This window comes from Panthera onca, chromosome A3, assembly GCF_046562875.1.
Source record: "Panthera onca isolate mPanOnc1 chromosome A3, mPanOnc1 haplotype 2, whole genome shotgun sequence".
NCBI classification, from domain to species: Eukaryota; Metazoa; Chordata; class Mammalia; order Carnivora; family Felidae; genus Panthera; species Panthera onca.
In genome coordinates, this window is record NC_138341.1 from 35,649,841 (window position 1) to 35,670,331 (window position 20,491).

A 20,491-nucleotide genomic window follows, 5' to 3' on the forward strand; every position below is an offset into this window, starting at 1 on the left:
GGAAGGGGCGGAGGGAGGTGGCCCCGCCCCTCACAGCCCAGCCCCCTGACCGAGCCTGGCGCACAGCCATCGCCACCCGGCCATCCCCCCCGGAGGCCGCGCGGTCGGTGGTTTTACCCAACTGCCCGTACAAGGTGGGGGCTGAGTGGCTGGGGAGGGGGGCCGGAGGCCGGAGAGGAAGGGAGCCGCAGCTTCGCTCTGTGCGGGGAGTCGGAGCTCCAGTCTCCTGGCGGAGGGGTGCCTCCGCCGCTCACCGCCCCGCGGGCCAGCGCAGAGCGGGCCTTCGGGGGATCGGGGAAGCCCTCTCTCCCTGGGGTATTTCCCACACCATCAGCCCTCGGCTCGAGGTTGAACTTGGCCCTGGTCTGCCGCCCGTTGAAAATAGAAAAGTTGGTATCCAAAGTTATCCAGCTCTGGAAACCCGTGTGCGCTCCAGACTTTTGGAGGGAGTGTGGTCTTTGTTATTAGAGACTACAGAACTGAGTTTCACTCTTGGTTTTGCTGCATGACCTTGGTCGAGTCGCGGACTTGCGGACTCCTCCACACGGAGGGGCTGGTGCCTGACTGCCTTTCCGGATGTGGGAAAGAGCTAAGCGGATGCCAAGTGCACGGGAGTGCTAATTCGTTTGTGGATCGCTCTCTTCCTGCCCAGGGGCGATGTGTAGGAAAGGAAGGAGAAAGGAAGGGGAGAGGTGGGGGCGTGGCAGGGCGGAGCCCGGGATCCACCACGTATCCGAACTCCTGGACCTGAGGGCGGAAGCCGTGGCTCTCTGCTGCCCCCCGGCGGGCGCTGCACTCCCCAGGTGTCCTCACCAGCCCCTAGCTGAGACGGCGGAAGAGCGGGCTGCTGTGAACACCAAGTTCCTCAGTTCTCCCGGTGCCTTCGGGGAGGGGGAAATCCAGCCCCGCTCCACGCCTGTTTGGACCTAGAGTCTGAAAAATGGTAGCTTCCATTTATGAACCTCTGCCACCCACTCGGTCATTCGTTCGACAAATACTGAACGGGTACTGCTCCCCAGGCACAGAGCTCGGCGCCCGGGTGGGGTGGGAAATCCAGCGTGCACGGCCGGCCGAAGGTCCTTCTGGAGCTGGCGTCCGTGAGCCAAACCTTTAGGTTTACTTGTAATCCTTAAGGGCTCCCCCAGGGCGTTTCTCTTCCCCATTTTACAGTTCAGGAAACCGAGGGCTAGAGGACGGACTGGGGAAGACGCACAGGTGGAGCGCAGGCCTCCCGGATTCTAGTAGATGCTGACGCAGCCTAACGCACGGTTCCAGTGGAAACGGAGGTGAGAGGCTGCCGGGTGTCTTCTGGCCTATGTAGTTCAATCTCACTATTTAACACACCTAGTTAAAAGTCTGTTATTGCAGATATTTTTAAAGAACTGTAAACGCACAGCTTTCAATTGCATTTATGTGGGCATGCGGTGAGTTTTCACTGACCAAAGAGGCAAGAGTTCCAAGCAGAGATGCTAATGATCGCCCGAGAACGCGGCGCTTTTGGAGCACATGAGTTGCTAAAGTGTGTAAGTCTGGAAAGGCTCAAGAGCCTCCTGCACTCAAATTTACACACTTACGTGCTGAGCAAAATCTAGCCTGTGTCCCAGCTAGTTGCCACCAATCTTCAATCAATGGTCTGGTGGAAAGTACATTAACCTCTCTAAGCCTGTTTCCTAAAATGGGGATGATAATCCCACCTCTCCAGGGGCTTGTAGGGGATCAAGTGAGACAAGGGCTGGCCTGTGTCACAGGCTCCGACGGCCCCTTATGATGTGTTCTCGGAGCTGGGTGTGTACAGGGTGCCAGATGTGAAATAGAGAACTGGGCAAGCAAAGGAAGGCATATGGAGGGTCCTCCTGAGGCTGGCCCACCCCTGCTCCCCTGCCTCAGTTTCCCCTGGTGTTCCTGAGCATCTTCCCTGTGAAAGCTTCAATGGCTGCTCATAAACACTGAGCTATAAATGAGACATCGATCCCCTGGCTATGCAGTGTAAAATATTAACGATGCCTAAGTGGATACCAGGGATGAGAGCAGAATGTCCGCTCGGCATTAGCAGCCTGGGCCATGGGCCTAATGGATGGGAAACTGACTCCCCTGCTCTCTCACTAGCTTGGGGCCTGCCAGCTCTGGGGCCAACCAGGTCCACTGAGGCTGGGTTGATGGCCCTATCACACTCCCCTCTTCCACAGGACCTGGACAGGGAAGCTGGCAGACAAGCCCCCAGGCCCCATACATCCTCCCCACACCCACGAAGTGCCAGGCCAGGCCTTTCCCAGCTGCCTGTAGCTCCCCTTCTAGAGGGTCATTTGCCCCATCCCTAACATCCCCCAAGTGCCTCCTTCAGCCGGGAGCATACTGGGTGTTGACAGTGTTCCCTGCTGGCTCCCTGCCTTGGGGGGATGGGGCAGGCTTAGGGGAGGGGCACATATAGATAAATCTCTGCAGTGCAGGGTGCTGAGGGCTGCTGTAGAGGTAGGGAAAGATGAGGGGCAATGTGGAGGGAGCAGTCGCTCTACCCCAGATGATAGTAGAAGGCTGGGGAGTCCTGAGCCCTCACTTGAAGACCTCAGGGTGTCTGGGAGGCTCTGAGAGGCCTGGTGTCCTGGTCCAATTTAGAAAGTTTTTAGCAACTCAGCCTCAGCTGTTTTGGGGTGGGCTGGGACATACCCCAAACCAAGCCTTGCATCCTGCACCTAAGGTCATGGTCTTCCTATGCCTAGAATACTGATACCGCTCCAGCTCTGCCTCCAGGAAGCCTCCCCAGATTATACCAGCCCTGCATCAACCCCCTTCTCCTCAGAAGCCCCCCCGGCCTCTGCTGCCTGAGCCATGCCACTCTGCTGTGTTTGGGCTGTCTGCCCAGACATCTTCCATGCCGTCCCGTGCTTCTCCTTTCTCACCACAGCTGTACTGTCACCTCCTGTGGGTTGGGACCCTGTCAGTTTGACCAACATTCATTGGTTGCCCCAGCCTACTGACTACCTAGCTGCCTAAGGATTTCAAAAGGTCTTTTGACTTTTAAGGGAGGGATTGGACTTCACACATGCTGTTTGAGGGACCCATTCCCGGCAAACAGCCCAGCAAGTTGTTCCTGTCTCAGCCCTCCCGGAGAGCAGGCCACCCTTGGTTCTAGGACATTCTCCTGGGCAGATCAGACATCACTCAACTTATTTCTCCTTCTCATATTTCATAGGAACCAGACAAGAGTGCCCTTGGAATTCCACATCCCAAAGAAACGCCTCTAGGACTCCTCCCCACGGGTGTCCCAAGGCTCTTCAGATGCATCGCTTACAAAGCTGAAGTATCAACCTTCCCCCAAACCTGCCCTTCCTTCAAGCTCCCCATCCAGGGGCTCAGTCCAAAACCCTGGTCTAGACCGGAATCTTCCTGTCCCATTGCTGCCCAGTCTACCAACACACCTTGGCACTGTGCGCCTTTCTCACCCCTCTCTGCTCCACTGCCCCCAGGCTGGCCACGCCATTGTCCCTTTCTCCTGGACTCGTGATGCCGACCAACAACAGAGTGACCATCTCCACTCTGTCCTCCTCCTATCTCTTCCCCCCATTCAGCTACCAGAGTGGTCATCTCAAGATGGACATCAGGGCCTGCTTTTCCCTTGCTTACAACCCCTAGTGGCTCTCTGACTCAACCCTGGTTATGTTTGCCTGGATTTGACGACAGCCATCCAATTTCCTTTGTGGAACCCCTTGCTCCTGCCAGCCTCAGGCCAATGATTTTGGAGATTTGGGGATATAACTGGTCAATCACCACCAATTCCTCTTTTCCCACTGCACACCACCCCTCCACTGTCACAGGGATTGGTTCAAGGATGGGTACCAGCTGGGGGCCAAGACAATGAGAGACCTCCATGAGTGGCCCTGGGACAAGCAGGAAAGAGGCACTCTCTTTCACTATGGTAGCTAAATGACCACCCTGCCACCATGTGGGGACAGCAAGCTGGAGAATGAGGTTATTTCTTGAGAAAGCAGGATGAATGAATAGCCCAAGTTCAGTTGACAATGTTATATGCCTTGACCCAGCTGTGCCTGATGGCACAGCTAAACCCGTATCTTTCAGTTACAGGAGCTAATAAATCCCCCTACTGTTGCTTAAGCCAGTGTGAGTTGGGTTGCTGTTCTTTGCAGCCAAAAGGGTCTTGATCAATGTAACCCCCATTACTCATAGAACAGAGACCAAAATCCTTAACACGGCCCATAAGGGCAGCTGACATTTACTAAGCACTTACTACGTACCAAGCACTTCAACACCACTCAGCTTCTTCATTTCTCGCAGCTCCCAATAAGGTAGGGATTTGATAAGAGGAAGAGATCGAAGCACGGAGTGGTTCATTCTGTGCTTAAGGGCACACAGCAGATAATACACAGCGTCAGGGTTTGAACCCAAACGATCCAGCTCCACAGCCTGCGATTTTAATTCAATCCTGCCATGCCCCACTAGACCAGTGTGGTTGGGCCCTTCCTCTCCTTCCAGCTCACATGACCCCAGCCATGCTTGCAGTTACCTGAGTGGGCCCCACTCTCCCACCTCTAGATCTCTGGGCATGCTCTTCCCTGAGCCATCAATGCTCTTCTTCCTCCTCCTCTTCCTTTTCACCCAGCTAATTAGTGCCTACTTATCCTTTGGTTCTCGGCTTAAGCGTCACTTCTGCCAAGTAGCTTCCTTGACCTGCTCCCCCTTATTAGTCTCCACCACACCCCCCATCCTCTTCCCTCTTTATAGTTCTCACTGTGTGAGTTTAGCTATTTCTTTCTGTGTTCATTTATTTGTTTCTGTTCTCCCACTGGATTGGAAACTTCCTGAAGGTATAAGTATTACCTGCCTCAATGAATTTATGAAATAATTAATGGAACATCAGGTGATGCTTTTCCTCCAACTATTTTCCAACACCAGAGGCTATCCTGGTGTCACTAGCAGGAGCACTGGACTGGGAGTCCAAGAGAACCAGGGCCAAGTCCCTAGTTCCAACCCTAACCTGTCAGCAGAGTTGGCTAAGGCACACCACCTCTCTGAGCCTTCCTTTCCTTCTTTTAAAATGTGGCCACTTGATGACATTTACCTGCCTGTCAGTAAGCTCTGAGAACCTGACAAGCTGATGGATATGAAAACATCCCAAGACAGGCATGATGGGCCCTGTTCCCAGAGATGCTCCTTCCTCAGAGCCAGGACAACCTAGGAAGTGACACCAAAGGAGCCTACTTCTCTTTGCTTTATGGTATTGCCCAACTCTTCCAATCAAACCCACCCCTGGGAGCCACACAGAACCCATCCACACAGTCTCTGCTCTGGCCCAACTTCAGATGAAATGTGGGAGGTTTGTGGCAACAGGTAACAGAAAACCTCCATTCCTTTAGCTTAACCCATAAGGGACTGTACAGTGTCACACACAGAAGTCCAGCAGGAGGGTGGCACCAGGGACAATCAGCTCAGATCCAGTAGTATCATTAAGGACCTGGGCTCATGTATCTACCTACATACACCTCCAGCCTCAAATCATCAACCTTACTCCTGCTCCCCTCATGACCACAAGATGGATGCCTAATTCCAGACATCACATCCTGACATGACAATGTCCTGGGAAAAAAGAAGGGACCATCTCTTCCTATGTCTCCTTTTTTATAGTGAAGAAGACTTCCCCATTAACAACTGGGTTAATTCTCCTCATGAACAATTCCTCATGTTTCATGGCTGGAATTATTTCACATGCGATGCCTAAATCTGTTGTCAGTGAGAGGAATGAGACCACCACTGCAGGAGAGTCTGTTAGCTCTCCACCAAAACTCATTCTCCTGTCTTCTACAGCAAAAAAGTATTAACTAGACACATATTTGCCCAGTGGTGACAGCATTTCTCTGACCCCTTTGTAATCAGGTGTGGCCATGTGACTAAATTTTTGCCAGTGGAAGTAATGGGTGCTGCTTTGGGGATGGAGGCCCTAAGTCAGTGAGTGAGTCTCTAACTCATTCTGTCTTCTCTTTTCCTGCTGGCTAGAACCCGGACATGTCAATGACCAGCCTCAGCCATGTAGATCACGACAAGTCTGGAAGGGGAGGAGAGAGTGGAGCCATAAGATGGAAGGGACTTGGGTCCCTGAATGACCGCATGGAACAGAACTGCCCACCAGCCTGGAACACTCACCCTGAGATGTTAAGGGAGAAAGAAATAAAAAAACTCTCTTAAAAGAAAGAGAGAAATGAGTTGAGACCTGGCTATTTTGAAAATAGAGGTAGAAGGGAAGAGGGAGACACCATATACTGAAGGCTTCACAATGTTGGGAAAGCAAACACTTTTGGGCCAAACTATAGAAATAAGATTGTTGCAAAAAGCATTTTTCAAAAGTCCTTTGAGATTTATCAGCCAAACAAAGATGGCCTCAAGTGAGACACAACAGGTACAAGGAATCCAGGAAATAAAGCAGCTATGGGAGAACCATATTCAGAAAAGAACTTTGGTAGTGGTTCCTGAACACAAGACTGACTAGAAGTAAATGGACCAGAAACTGACCAGGTGTTTGAGGGAATTACATTGTGGTAGAAGCCAGAAGTCCGGCTCCCAAAAGCCTGTGAATAACCGAGACCTACAATAACTCTGGGCCCTTCTAACTTGCACTAGCAGAAAACTTGGAGAAAGTTCTAGAAAACTAGCAGAAAGCTCTATGGCCCTAAAGGAGGACACACTTCCCAACACCTAACTTGAAATGTGGCTGAGAGGGAAATGGGCAGGGAATGGAAGGCAAGGCTGGGACCGTGGAGGACAGCAGGCAAGGTGCTGGACCCAAAGAACAGAACTAAGGTAGGTAGTTAAGCTTTCTCATTCCACTGCCAGGGTGGATAGCCCGAGGATCCTCACTATCCAAATCGACACATATCTGAATTCAGATATGAAAGTTATTGTAGTAATGTCAGGTCATGGGCAGTATACTGTATCATCCAAATCTACCAGATTCCTGAGTTTTAGATAACAAGTATGAGAATTCATGAACGAAATGTATTTCAGAAAATTATCTGAATCTGTTCAGTTCTTAAGTTCAGATATGAAGAAGTTGGCAGAGCCACAAGGTGGAAGGCACCTGGGCCCTGCATGGAGTAGAGCCATTCACCAACCTGCACGCCCACCTCAGGATGGTCACAGGAGAGAGAAATAAACTTCTTTGTCCTTAGGCCATTGAGTTTTGAGAGTCTCATTGCTATAGCACCTGATCTAACCTAATTAATGCAAACATGATGATTCAGATCAATCAGGACCAGGGCAAGGGAGAAGGCCCAGCTCTACTTGTAGCTAAAGGAGGAAGGGAGACACTTGAACCTGGGGCCAGAACCAGAGCTCTCTAATGAGGGACAAAGTAAGGGGTAGTTTGGGACAGACAAGCTACCATGTCTGTCTCTTTGTAGTATCTAGGCCCAAGGCCCACAGTCTTATCACCCTACCGACTGAGTAAAGTGATATCAAGTCAAGTGAGTCGACTTCCTCCAATGCAGGACTTTAAAAAGTCTTTAGACTGTGTCTTACCAACCTTTACTGATGCTCTCTCCTTGGGTGGGTCTTAGACAAGTCAATGCCACAAATATTTATTGAGCCCTTACTCTGTGGGTGGTCCTGATGAGCGTTCTACATAGTCAGTTTTTTGTGAAGATCTTTCTTAGATGGGCTATTAGGAAAGTTCCTCAAGGCTGAGAATATTCACTGCCGTTGTCTGAGCCAGGTATCTGCTAGATGCTTTAAAAGAATTATCATCCTCATGTCAACCCTAATTATGGAGGAAATGAGACCATTTACCCCTATGACAGAGAATTCTGGTTGCATAGACTTAGGATCTGTTCTTCCTTTCTTTCTCTCTAGCAGAATCCTCATTTTGTGGGGGGCAACAATGTGTTCTGCTAAAAAAAAGAAAAGCATTTCCCAGCTTCCTTTGTGGCTAGAGATGGCCATATGACACAGTCTGGGCCAATGAGATATAAGCAGAAATCATTGGGTGATTTCTAGGAAACTACCTTAAAGAAAGTAAGACAGACTCAGCTGGCATATGCCTTTTTGCCATTTCTCCTCAGTCTTTTCTGGAATGGTTTATGATGGCTGTACCTGAAGCCATGAGAGAAGGACACAGGTTCCTAAATTATGACTTGAGTTGCCAAACTAAACCTAACAACTACCTACCTCTGGATTTTTCATTGCTTGACAAAACTAAACCCTGGTCTCATTTAAATCACCATTACTTATGAAGGAAACAATCAGCAAAACTAAAAGGCAACCAACAGAATGGAAGAAGATACTTACAAATGACATATAAGATAAAGGGTTAGTATCCAAAATCTACAAATAACTTATCAAACTCAACACCCAAAAAGCAAATAATCCAGTGAAGAAATGGGCAAAAGACATGAATAGACACTTCTCCAAAGAAGACATCCAGATGGCCAACCGACACATGAAAAAATGCTCAACATCACTCATCATCAGGGAAATACATATCAAAACCACAATGAGATACCACCTCACACCCGTCAGAATGGCTAACATTAACAACTCGGGCAACAACAGATGTTGGTGAGGATGCGCTGAAAGAGGATCTCTTTTGCAATGCTGGTGGGAATGCAAACTGGTGCGGCCACTCTGGAAAACAGTATGGATGTTCCTCAAAAAATTAGAAATAGAACTACCATATGACCCAGCAATTGCACTAGTAGGTATTTATCCAAGGGATACATGTGTGCTGTTTCGAAGGGGCACATGCACCCCCATGTTTATGGCAGCACTATTGACAATAGCCAAAGTATGGAAAGAGCCCAAATGTCCACTGACAATGAATGGATAAAGAAGATGTGGTATGTATGTATGTATGTATGGTGAGGACTGGGGCCAAGAAAAACAGCCCAATCATTGGGCTGGAGGGTGGAGCAACCTGGAGGTGGGGAGGAGAAGGGCAGAACAAACAGCTGGAGCCCTCAGTTGGGGATTAAACCTTTAGAAGGAAGCTCCCAGTCACAAGACTGGCAACTGGCAAGGAACAGGCAGACATCAGGCAAGGCAGGGACCTCAAAAAGCCAATGTGGTCAGCACAGGAGGTGGATGGGGAGGCAGGGGTTGTGAGGCACACCACCCATCTCTCTGTGACACTGCCTTCAGAGCATATTAAAAAAATAAATAAATCACCATTACTTAGGTTTTCTGTTCCATGAAGCTGAGGAGAAATTGAGGCTTCAGAAATGTACACCAAGTGCTCAACATTGGTAAGAGGCAGAGCTGGGGTTTGAATGTACTCTGAAGCCTGGAGGCAGAGAAGCCCATGATGATAACAGGGAAGAGCTGGGGTGAAAGATGAAGGTAGCCTGCACCCAGGTAGTGGCAGAAAGGAGGGAGCCTCACTGAGAGAAATGAAGGAAGCTGACAGATTCTGTATGTTCCAAATGCAGCCTGGGAGGAAAAACTATAGATTTTAATAGTCTGCTCAAACAATGATTTTGTCATAACTTACATTTTTAACAAAATCTAAAAAAATATTGAGGGGTGCCTGGGTGGCTCAGTCTGTTAAGTATCTGACTCTTGATTTCAACTCAGGTCATGATCTCGTGGTTTGTGAGCTTGAGCCCCACATCAGGCTCTGTACTGACAGTGTGGAGCCTGCTTGGGTCTCTCTCTCTCTCTCTCTCTCTGCCTCTCTCAAAAGAAATACTGAGATCGTTTTTAAATGGCAGTGTAGCATGGTGGTTAATAGTGCAGGCTTTGGGGTGCCTGGGTGGCTCAGTCGGTTAAGCATCCGACTTCGGCTCAGGTCATGACCTCGCAGTCTGTGGGTTCGAGCCCTGGGTCGGGCTCTGTGCTGACAGCTCAGAGCCTGGAGCCTGTTTCGGATTCTGTGTCTCCCTCTTTCTCTGACCCTCCCCTGTTCATGCTCTCTCTCTCTCTCTCTCTGTCTCAAAAATAAATAAATGTTAAAAAAATTTTTTAAAAATAGTGCAGGCTTTGAAAACAGACTGTCTAGATTCAAATCCTGGCTTTTCTACTTATTAGACATATGACCTTGGGCAAGTAACTTAGCCTCAACAAGACTCAGTTCTGCAACTATAAATGGGAATGATAATACATATATCACAGAGTGAGTATGAGGGTAACATAAATTAGTGCATGTAAAGCACTTAGAACAGTGCCTTTCACCCATTTGAGGTATCCAACAGGGGATGAAGCTTCTGTTGTTATCACAAAGAAAGGATTCATCGTACATCCTGTTGACACTCAGAGACCAAGCAGGAACATAGGTGAGTTTAAATACATCCGTGTTTTTATTTGTCTTTAATTTTTTTAATGTTTATTTATTTTTGAAGGAGAGAGAGAGAGAGACAGAGTGTGAGCAGGGGAGGGGCAGAGAGAGAGGGAGACACAGAATCGGAAGCAGGCTCCAGGCTCCGAGCCGTCAGCACAGAGACCGACGTGGGCCTCGAACTCACAAACTGCGAGATCATGACCTAAGCCGAAGTCGGACGCTTAACCGACTGAGCCACCCAGGCGCCCCACATCTGTGTTTTTAACCATACAAATGACATCACCTCTCTCAGCCCCTGTGAATGCAGAAAAGGAAGATTCCAGTTACGATGAGTAGCTGGCATCAGACTTACCTTACCAATGAAAACAACTGTAAAGTCTAGACAAAACATGTAAAGCAACTATATGTAGACACTGGACATCAATTAACATAGGGTAATGATCCTTGAGAATCACACTAAATGATCCCCACATTCATTTCTTCTTTATTTCTGAGCATATTTTCCAAAATGCTGAGCAGCAGAACATCCTAGCACTGTTGGTCACACTGGATTCAGGAGATAGAGATAAGACTTCGAGACTGCCAAGGTGGCCATGATTTGAGAGGGCAGGAGTCTGGAAATGAGGGAGCCACAGAAAAGGAGCAGCCCCAAAATCTATGAAAATATCCCTCGGGTCAATTGTTAGGCTGTTCATGAGCAGAGAGAGACTCCGGGAGGGCTTACAGAAAATAGCGGTTGGGGGGACTGAAATCTCCTAGAACTGTGAGAAAATATCAAGGGTTGAGCCCAGCCAAACACTGGTGAACAACTTAGGCTTTCTGTTGAGGTCCCAGAAAAGCCATAGTTTAGGATTAAGGTAATTCCTCAAGAGAATGGCTACACTTCATAAATAAGAAAAAAGCTGAAACAGGCGTATGTTAACAAAGCCTAAAAGCAAGCTTGGACAAGAGGAGTGTGATTTGCCAGGAGGTTAACTCCTGAACAAAACTCAACACTCTTTTGAGGGAGAGAAGGTAACCCAGAGCCTCTACAACTTACCATTCACATGCATAACAAACACATCATTCAGCATGCAATAAAAAATTGCTAGACATATGAAGAAGGAAAAGTGGCTTATCATGCACTTAATAGAAGCCTACAGAGATGACCCAGATTTTGGAGTTAGCAGATAAGGACTTCAAAATAACTACAATTAGTATATTTCCAAAAATAGAAAAGGAAATGGACCAAATGAATCCAAAGATGAAGTTTAAATTTTAACAGAGAATTGGGATCTTGCACCATTATGGTTGATCGGGGAAGCAGAACCACTATGAGAGATATAGAATAAAGGCTTTATTATAAGAATGAGACCTTACACAATTGGGGGAGTGGGGTAAGAAGTCTATGGAAGGCTGTTGCCTCCACATATGCCTGAAGTTGCTGTAGGTCAGCAAGACCAGAATATAGGGGAAAAGGCTGGATACGAAGGGAGAAAAAGTGAGAACAAACTGGAACCCATATCTATCTCTTACTGCCTTTAACACTGATGACAACGGTGACATGCAGGAGAAGCACTGTCCACCACATGAAGCTGCACATGTGTCTGACCCATTATTCAATAAAAAACTTCTTGTTTCTTTTTATTTTTTTTTTAAATTTTTAATGTTTATTATCTTTGAGAGAGAGAGAGAGCAAGCAGGGAAGGGGCAGAGAGAGAGGGAGACACAGAATTGGAAGCAGGCTCCAGGCTCTGAGCTGTCAGCACAGAGCCCAATGCGGGGCTAGAACTCATAGACTACGAGATCATGACCTGAGCTGTATGTAGTTGGCCGCCCAACCTACTAAGCCATGCAGGCACTCCTCTTTTTTTTTTTTTTTTTTTTTTTTTTTAATGTTTAAAACATTTATATTTAGAGTTAGCCAGCTGGACTCAGTTTAGATGATCCCAATTTTGTGGGCAACATCCAAAGCATCATAGTCAGGAGCCAGTTGAACATATGCTTTCTTTTCTCCACCAGGCCTGATCAGAGTGTTGACCTTGGCCACGTCAATGTCATAGAGCTTCTTCACAGCCTGTTTGATCTGGTGCATGTTGGCCTTGACATCCACAATGAACACAAGAATGTTGTTGTCTTCTATTTTCTTCATGGCTGACTTGGTAGTCAGGGGGAACTTGATGATGGCACAGTGGTCAAGCTTGTTTCTCCTGGAGGCGCTCTTTCAAGGATATTTGGGCTGCCTTCAGAGACACAATATCTTGGGCCATCGGAATGTAGGTGACGTGTGGATCTTTTTTTTATGACTGCGGATGCCTTTCAGCACTGCTTTCTTGGACTTCAAAGCCTTTGCTTTGGCTTTGGTTTTGGCTTTGGCTTTGGCTTTGGGAGGGGCAGGGGCTTCCTTCTTCACCTTCGGTGCCATCTTCGTGAAAGGGCTCAATAAAAAATTTCAAGGCATGCCACAAAAGAAGAAAATGTGACTCATGCTTAAGGGAAAAAAAAATAGCCAATAGAAGCTATCTCTGAGCATTGCTAGATGTTGAATTTAGCAGATAAAGACTTCAAAGCAGCTATTATGAATATATTCAAAGAACTAAAGAAAGTCATTTTTAAAGACATAAAGGAAAGTGTGACTGATGACTTAGTGGATGAAGAATCTCAATGTAGTGGCAGGAAACATAAAAAAACTGGATGAAAATTCTGAAGATGGAAAATGAAATAACTGAAATTTTAAAATTCATTAGAAGGGGGGTGCCTGGGTTGCTCAGTCGGTTAAATGTCCTACTTCAGCTCAGGTCATGATCTTGCGATTCATGGGTTTGAGCCCCGCATCAGGATCTGTGCTGACAACTCAGAGCCTGGTGCCTGCTTCAGATTCTGTCTCTCTCTTTCTCTTCCCCTCCCCCACTTGTGCGCTCTCTCTCTCTCTCTCTCCTCAAAAATAAACATTAGGCATGCCTGGGTGGCTCAGTCAGTTGCGTGTCCAACTTCAGCTCAGGTCATGATTTCATGGTCCATGAGTTCAAGCCCCACATTGGGCTCTGTGTGACAGCTCAGAGCCAGGAGCCTGCTTCAGATTCTCTGTCTCCTTCTCTCTCTGCACCTCCCCTGCTCACACTCTGTCTCTCTCTCTCAAAAATAAACATTAAAACAAATTTAAAAAAATAAATAAACATTTAACAAATTAAAAAAATTTTTTTACATTTATATATTTTTGAGAGACAGACAGAGACAGAGCACAAGTGGGGGAGGGGCAGAGAGAGAAGGAGACAGAATCCGAAGCAGGCTCCAGGCTCTGAGCTGTCAGCACAGAGCCCGATACGGGGCTCAAACCCACAAACCATGAGATCATGACCTGAGCTGAAGTCGGATGCTCAACTGACTGAGACACCCAGGTGCCCCTGCAAAAATTTTTTAAATAAAACTCATTAGAAGGACTCAACAGCAGACTTGAGCTAGCAGAAGAAAGTGTCAGTAAACTTGAAGATAGATGAATAGAAATTATCCAATATGAAGAAAAGAGAGAAAAAACATTGAAGAAAATGGAAATGAGTCTCAGATACCTTTAGGCCAACATTAAACATATCAATATATATGTGATGAAATTCCCAGAAGAATAAAAGAGAGAGAGAGAAGAAAAAAAAAAAAAAAAGACAAAGAAAAAGAAAAAAAATTTTGAAGAAATAATAGCCAAAAATTCCCAAATTTGATGAAAAGCATAAATATCCAGATCCAAAAAGCTGAAAGAACTCCAAATATGAAAAGCATGAAGATATCCCCACCTATCCACATCACAATCAAACAGTTGAAATACAAAGACAAAGAGAAAATCTTGAAAGCAGCAAGAGAAAAATGACACATCACATACAGGGAACAATATGATTAATAGCTGTCTTCTCATCAGAAATAATGGAAACAGCTGGAAAGCAGTAGAATAACATACTCAAGGTGCTGAAAGGAAAAAAAAAAACCTATCAGCCAAAAATTCTCTTTTTTAATTTATTTTTCTTTTTCTTATCTTTTCTTTTTTTATGTTCATTATCTTTGAGAGAATGACAGAGTACAAGCAGGGGAGGGGCAGAGAGAGAGAGGGAGACACAGAATCTGAAGCAGGCTCCAGTCTCTGAGCTGTCAGCACAGTGCCTGACTCAAGGCTTGAAATCGTGAACTGCGAGATCATGACCTGAGCCGAAGTCGGGCTCTTAACTGACAGCCACCCAGGAGCCCCAGCCAAAAATTCTTTGTTTAGCTGAAACCATCCTTCAAAAATGAAGACAAAATAGAGACATTCCCAGATAAACAAGGAGAATTCATTGCTAGCAGACCTGCCTTACAAGAAGTACTAAAGGAAGTCCTTCAGGCTGAAATGAAGTAATTCAAATCCATAGAAAAAAAAAAAGAAGCATGGCAGCAATTTAAATTATTTGGATAAATTTAAAAGACTGAATACAGTTTTTTTTCTTATTTCAGCCCTTAATTTCTTTGAAAGATATGTTTGCATAAGCCAATAATTATAGCACTGTATGCTTTGGCTTATAACATATATGAATGTAATATATGTGATGATAATAGCATATAGGAGAAGAGAAAAAAGACAATATGGTGGAGGAAAGTTTTTATATTTTACTGGAATTAAGTTAATATTACTCTGAAGTAAATTGTTATGAATTAAAGTGTACATTGTAACCCCTAAAGGATCCAATAGGCAAGTAAGTCAAAATAATGCAGTGTTAAAAATCAACAGAGGAATTTAAATGGTACCTAAAAATATATATATTTAACACAACAGATATCAGTAAAGGAGGAGCAGAGAACAAAAAAGAGACAAATAGAAAACAAGTAGCAAAATGGCACATGGAAATCCAACCACATCAATAATTACAGTAAATGTGAATGGATTATAAGTGAATATCAAAGGGGAAAAAAAAAACAGAAAAGAAGATAAGGAAGATGTGTAAATGAGCCCAACAAAGGTGTAATTGGAGCCCCAGAAGAAGCAAAGAGAGAGCAAGGGACAGAATCAGAATTTGAAGAAGCAATGGCAGAAAAATTTCCAAAACAGATGAAAGATATCAAGCCACATTTTCAACAAGCTCAACAAAACCAAGGTGGGGATAAATACAAAGAAAGCCACAGCTAGGTATATCGTGGTCAAACTGCTGAAAACTAATGGTAAATAGAAAATCTCAAAGGCATCCAGAGGAAAGAGACATTCAGGGACATAATACAAATGATGGTAGACTTTGTGACAAAAGCCATAGAAGCCAGAACACAATGGAATAACATTTTTTCAAAGTGCTCAAAGAGAAATCACTGGACAACCTATAATTCTATACCCAGCAAAAATGTCTTTCAAAAAAGAAGGGCAAATTGAGGCATTCTGAATTAAACAGAAACTGAAAAAATTTATCATCAGTAGATACATTCCACAAGAAGTACTAAAGAGATGAAGTGTCCGAGATCAGAATCAACTTCTGGGAATAAGTTTTTGCCCCTTACATGCATCATGGGATCTTGCCTCATCTTGAAAATCCTAGAATCAGGACCAGTGATCTCTGGAAGGAAAGGAACTTAATGTGCCTTAATTGAGCAGTTCAGCCTCCCATGGTTCTCATGGTCTGGAAAGATTTGGAAGGCATGAGAAAAGTGAGCTGCTTGTTATGTGGACCATTCTCCAATTCTTACTGTGGTAGTGGGCCCCTCACTGCCTACTTATGGAAAACTCTCTTTTGCTTGCCCAGTGACCTTGTTTGTTTACACCTTGGTCAGGAAGAGAGGATATCTCTGCATGCCTCCATCTGCACCCAAGGCATATCCAAATCCCCATCTAATTTGGATATTAACTCCAAGGGTTTATAAGAGTCTAGGAATAGTGAACAGGTAATGGAAAGAGGGACACTTGAGGCCACCTTGTCTTCAGAGCCCCTTATCTCACTTCTTAGGTCCCTGTGATAGAAGATTCCTATTGCCTCTCTCATTTGGAGGACTTCTAATCTCTTCCTATGTCTTTTCTTACCCTTATACAGGTCCAGTCCAGAGGAACCAACCAGCCCCAGAATGACAGGACTGAATGAGGCCAACTATAGTTCTTCTCAGCAACTTCCCTGCAGACACTTACAGTTTGTACAATGTCCACCATGTGAGTCTGTGAGTTTCTTTGGGTAAATTTATTTTTCTTGGCTGAACTTGGCTTTCCCACCTCTCTGTGTTGGCAAGAGGACCGGGTAACGGGAAGTCAGGAGATCAAAGGCTCTGTGCCCTAAGCTATGTTGCTTCTCACCTCCTTGGGCCTTGGTTTCCTTATGTCCATAGTGGGGGAAACACTCCTTAACCCTTGGCCCACCCCCTTGTATTGTTGTGATAATCAGGTGTACCCATGTAAGTGAGAGTGTTGTATATGCTAAGGGGCTCCATGCACATGTTAACTAGTATATCATGTTGAATCTAGGCTGGGGCCCTGTGCACAAAATATACACAGGAAGCATTGTTGGCCAACTCAGAGTCTGCTTGTTCTCCCTGGCATTCACCCCAGTCACACAGGGTCATCAATCCTCATGTTTTATGACACTGATGCTAAGTGCTCTGAAGTCACATCCTTGCTGCTGATCTGTAAAGAAGTTTGAACATAAGCATTTCTTTGTTTGAACTCAAGCCCAGGGCCCAAGGGTGTCTTGGGGAATTTCCATTCAGGACACTTTGGTGTTGGCGTCTCAGCTCTTGTGGTGGCCTCTGGCAGCTCAGAGAGGTATGCTTATTACAGATGCCCTGCGTCAGCTAGATGTGGATGAATGGCCTGGGAGTTAAAACCTTGGGGTCTGAGATGGGAAGCAGCAGGGGAGAAGCCAAAGCCCTGGGCTTGGGGTTGGAAATCCTAGATCTGAAACCCGCCCTTGCCTCCATCCCTCTCTCTGAGCTCAGTTAAGCAAGGGAATTGAGAACTAATAATAGTAGCAACTTCTTGAGTGTTTACTATGCAGGCGCTCTCCTAGGCACTCACGTGCATAATATTGTTTAATCCTCGCACCTCTGTTACTATCCCCATTCATGACTACAAACCAAGAAGCAAGGGATTCTAACCTGAGCACGTGTCCCATGACGGCCCTTGGCAACACTCAAACATTTCCCCTTCTCAGAGGACTTGCGAGGCCATCATGGAAGAGGGGTCAGGGGCCAGAGGAGTCTGTTAGCTAGACCCAGGGGAGGAAAAGTGGTTTTTGAACCTTCCTTCAATCCAGAGAGACGTAGGATTTCAGAGTTAGAAGGAAGCTGAGCCTCATTCATGCATTTACTCATTCAACATATATTTTACTGAGTGTCTGCTCTATGCCTGGAAGATACAGCATTAAACGTGGCACACACAGCAACTGGCCTCAAGGAGTGTATGTTCTAGAGGGGGAGACAGACCTTGAGGCAGCTATGATGGGGCAGGCCAACGTTGGTGGTGGAAGACATACTGCAAAGCGCACCATCCCAAACCCAAAGCCCAGAACAGGTTTCCCAGAGAGAGCTTGAACATTTCCAAGACCAGGTCTGAAGGCAAAGAGGATGTGAAGGGGATTTGACTAAGTAGCTCCAGGATAGGAGAGTGGGACCTGGAGAGAGCAGGTGGGGGCTGGGTGGGGACAGAAGGTGAGCCCGTATAATGGACCCTGGAGAGAGCTGAGCCTTGGCAGGGCCAGGCAGGGGCCAGAAGGTCAAGGTAAGGGTTTGTTCATTCATTCATTCATTCATTCATTCATTCAAGGCTTTATTCCGAGGACAATGAAGCATTTGTCCTCTCTCCTCTCCTTACCTCTCCCCTCCTGCCCTGCCCTTTTCCTTGTAAAGACCTCTTTAGCTGCTACATGACCAGATTAGGACTGCAGTGATTTCCTCCCAGCTCCCATTTCACAGAGGAGACAAGTGAGGCCCAGCCGGGGGCTGTGAAGTCACACAGTGGCATAGTGGGGACAAGTGCCCAGGCCTCTCAACTCCTTGGCCAAGGCTCTTTCCTCAGCCCTCAGCCCCCCCCAGACTTGAACATATAAAAGACACTGGGCAGCACCCTGAGGGGTGGGAGGCACACGGAACACCCCCACACAGGACACACAAACTCTGGCTGTCCTGTGCTATACCCAAGGACCAAGGCTCGAGGACAGCCACACACAGCCCTGGAGTGAGAACCCTGGTCGCCGCTCAACACAAACATTTTTACCAAAAGAGCAGACTCTGGGGTCCAAATTTCCAAATCATATATGAGAAGTTGAGTCTATAGAGCTGCCTATCACAGCCTGAAGCACAAGTAGACAAAGCATTTAGTGACGGGACTCACACGAAACCAGGTATTTCATATTCATATGACCACACATGTAGTGTCACATCCAATGTTTTCTTTGGCCCCTGAAACCTGGAAGACAGCCAGGGATGGAATTATGATTCCCATTGAACGGATGAGAAAATCAAGACCTGGAGAGGCAAAAAGTGTTCCCAACCGTCACAAAAACAAAATTTGTTTAACCTCATCTGACTGGTACTTCTCAAACGTATCTGACCACAGAATCGCTTGTCACATGACACGCACTACTATCCCATGGGCCATCCTTGGAGAGACACTGTTCCACCACATAAGCTTTCAGGGAGTAGCCAGTGTGCCTCAGTTAGCATGGCCCCTAGCTCTGGGGTCAGGCTGAACCAGGAGCAGATCTTCCTCGTAGATGCAGGGCCCTGGAGAAGCCCCACTTCGTTCTCCCCAGGCTTCCTCACTGCATTGCTGGGAAGATTAAACGAAATGACTCTCACAATGGTTTCTATTAATGAGTATTTCCTCCTCTCTGTTCTCTCAACGCCTGCTTACTCTTTTGAGTTGCAAGTCTGTAACTGCCCCATGACCCTATTCTTTTTCATATTTTCATCTCTTTCTCTTTCATTATATATGACTTGGTAGAAATTCTAGGCTACCGAGTCAAGCTCGTTAATTTGCTTTATTCAGGTAACCATTCTGCTATTCAACCCATCTACGACATGTTCTCTGTTTCAGCAATTATAGTTTCTCTTCCAAGATCGTTGATTCTTTTGTGTGCATATGATGTCCTCTTGGATCTCTGAGAATATTTATTATACTTTTCCTGTTCTACACTTTTTCTTTTGTTTGTCTTAGTGACTCTATGGATTCGGGTGTTCCTTCTTCATTTCACTGAGCTTTATGCTTCTCTTCAATGTTGGTTTTCCTCAAAAGTTGGGTGGCTCTCAGGCACGGATCCGTGTCTGCATGTAAAGTGCGCGTAGACCTACCCCTGCAGGGAGCGTATGGCAGAGTAGGATGGCTGACGTGTAGGGTGTACCTGTGGTTCGTCTTCTGGGACTAGGCTCCCTGTGCTTTGGCATCACCAGTCACCCCAGGGACTGCTTGGCCTCTTAGGTCCACATGCCCTAACTTAGCTCTGGAATGGGTTGGGGACCTTTGTGCAAAGACAGAGGGTGGGGGTGGCCCTCCCCCAGGTGCTCCTAGTCCCCTACCCCTTCTGCTATCTGTTGCCACTCACCCAAGTCTGAAAGCTGTGGCACTTCCTATGCCCCTTTGAGCTGTGGGTTCCCCAGATTCCTCCTTCAGGGTGATCCCACCTGCCTTCTGCCTTTTGGGGATTCGTCGCAAGTTCTGGCTCTCTGAAGGCACCCCTTCCTCATTCTTTTCTGGTTATCTTTTCTGTCCTTCCTGGGAGAACTGGAAGCAGACGTGCACTGTGATCACTTGGCCCAATCTCTCTTACCTAACGTAAATAAAGCACCAGCCGTGGCTCAATCGCTGTAACTCCTTCCTATGCGATAAGTAAGTATGAGGGTAACACTCGCTAAGCCCTGGTGGGTGCCCTGCCCTGAGCAGAGATGCCCACTGGATCCTGCCCCACAGTTGTGCGTAGTCTGGTTTATCCTCTGGCAGGGATGCTACGGGGCACTGAACAAGGGACCTTGTAGAGGCATACAAGGCATACCCAGAATACAATGGGAAGGGAGAGGCCCTGAACCACAAACCCAAAACCAACCACCTTGGCTGTTGCATACATTCATTGTTTCCCTGAGATTCTTAGTGGAGGAAATCAACAAACAGGGAAACTAATAGTCAAATCTCTGTGGAGAGTCCAAGTGAACCAATATAGGCCTTATATGTAGATATTTAAATGATGATTTAAGTATATTTAAATGATGGACTCAGTAGTATCAGCTCCCCAACAGTATCTCAATCAGTACTGACCCCAATCG

General features: G+C 46.5%; 1 protein-coding gene, 1 long non-coding RNA gene and 1 pseudogene across 4 annotated transcripts in view; 1 reads left to right on the forward strand and 2 right to left on the reverse strand.

Annotated features, from left to right (window-relative positions):
• KCNIP3 (potassium voltage-gated channel interacting protein 3) overlaps nucleotides 1-20,491 on the reverse strand; it is an 88,909-nt gene that overhangs the window by 27,626 nt on the left and 40,792 nt on the right. The gene's annotated exons all lie outside the window — the stretch shown is intronic.
• Nucleotides 51-6,140, forward strand: LOC144615957 (uncharacterized). 3 transcript variants are annotated; one of them, XR_013554750.2, is made up of 4 exons: nucleotides 173-389; nucleotides 1,171-1,286; nucleotides 3,191-3,298; nucleotides 6,007-6,140. It is a non-coding gene; the product is annotated as an uncharacterized LOC144615957 (long non-coding RNA). The 3 variants fall into 3 exon arrangements; XR_013554749.1 differs by lacking the exons at nucleotides 173-389; nucleotides 6,007-6,140 and adding an exon at nucleotides 51-134 and having other exon boundaries at nucleotides 3,191-4,110; XR_013554748.1 differs by lacking the exon at nucleotides 6,007-6,140 and having other exon boundaries at nucleotides 144-389; nucleotides 3,191-4,110.
• Nucleotides 12,189-12,677, reverse strand: LOC132692059 (large ribosomal subunit protein uL23 pseudogene; annotated as a pseudogene).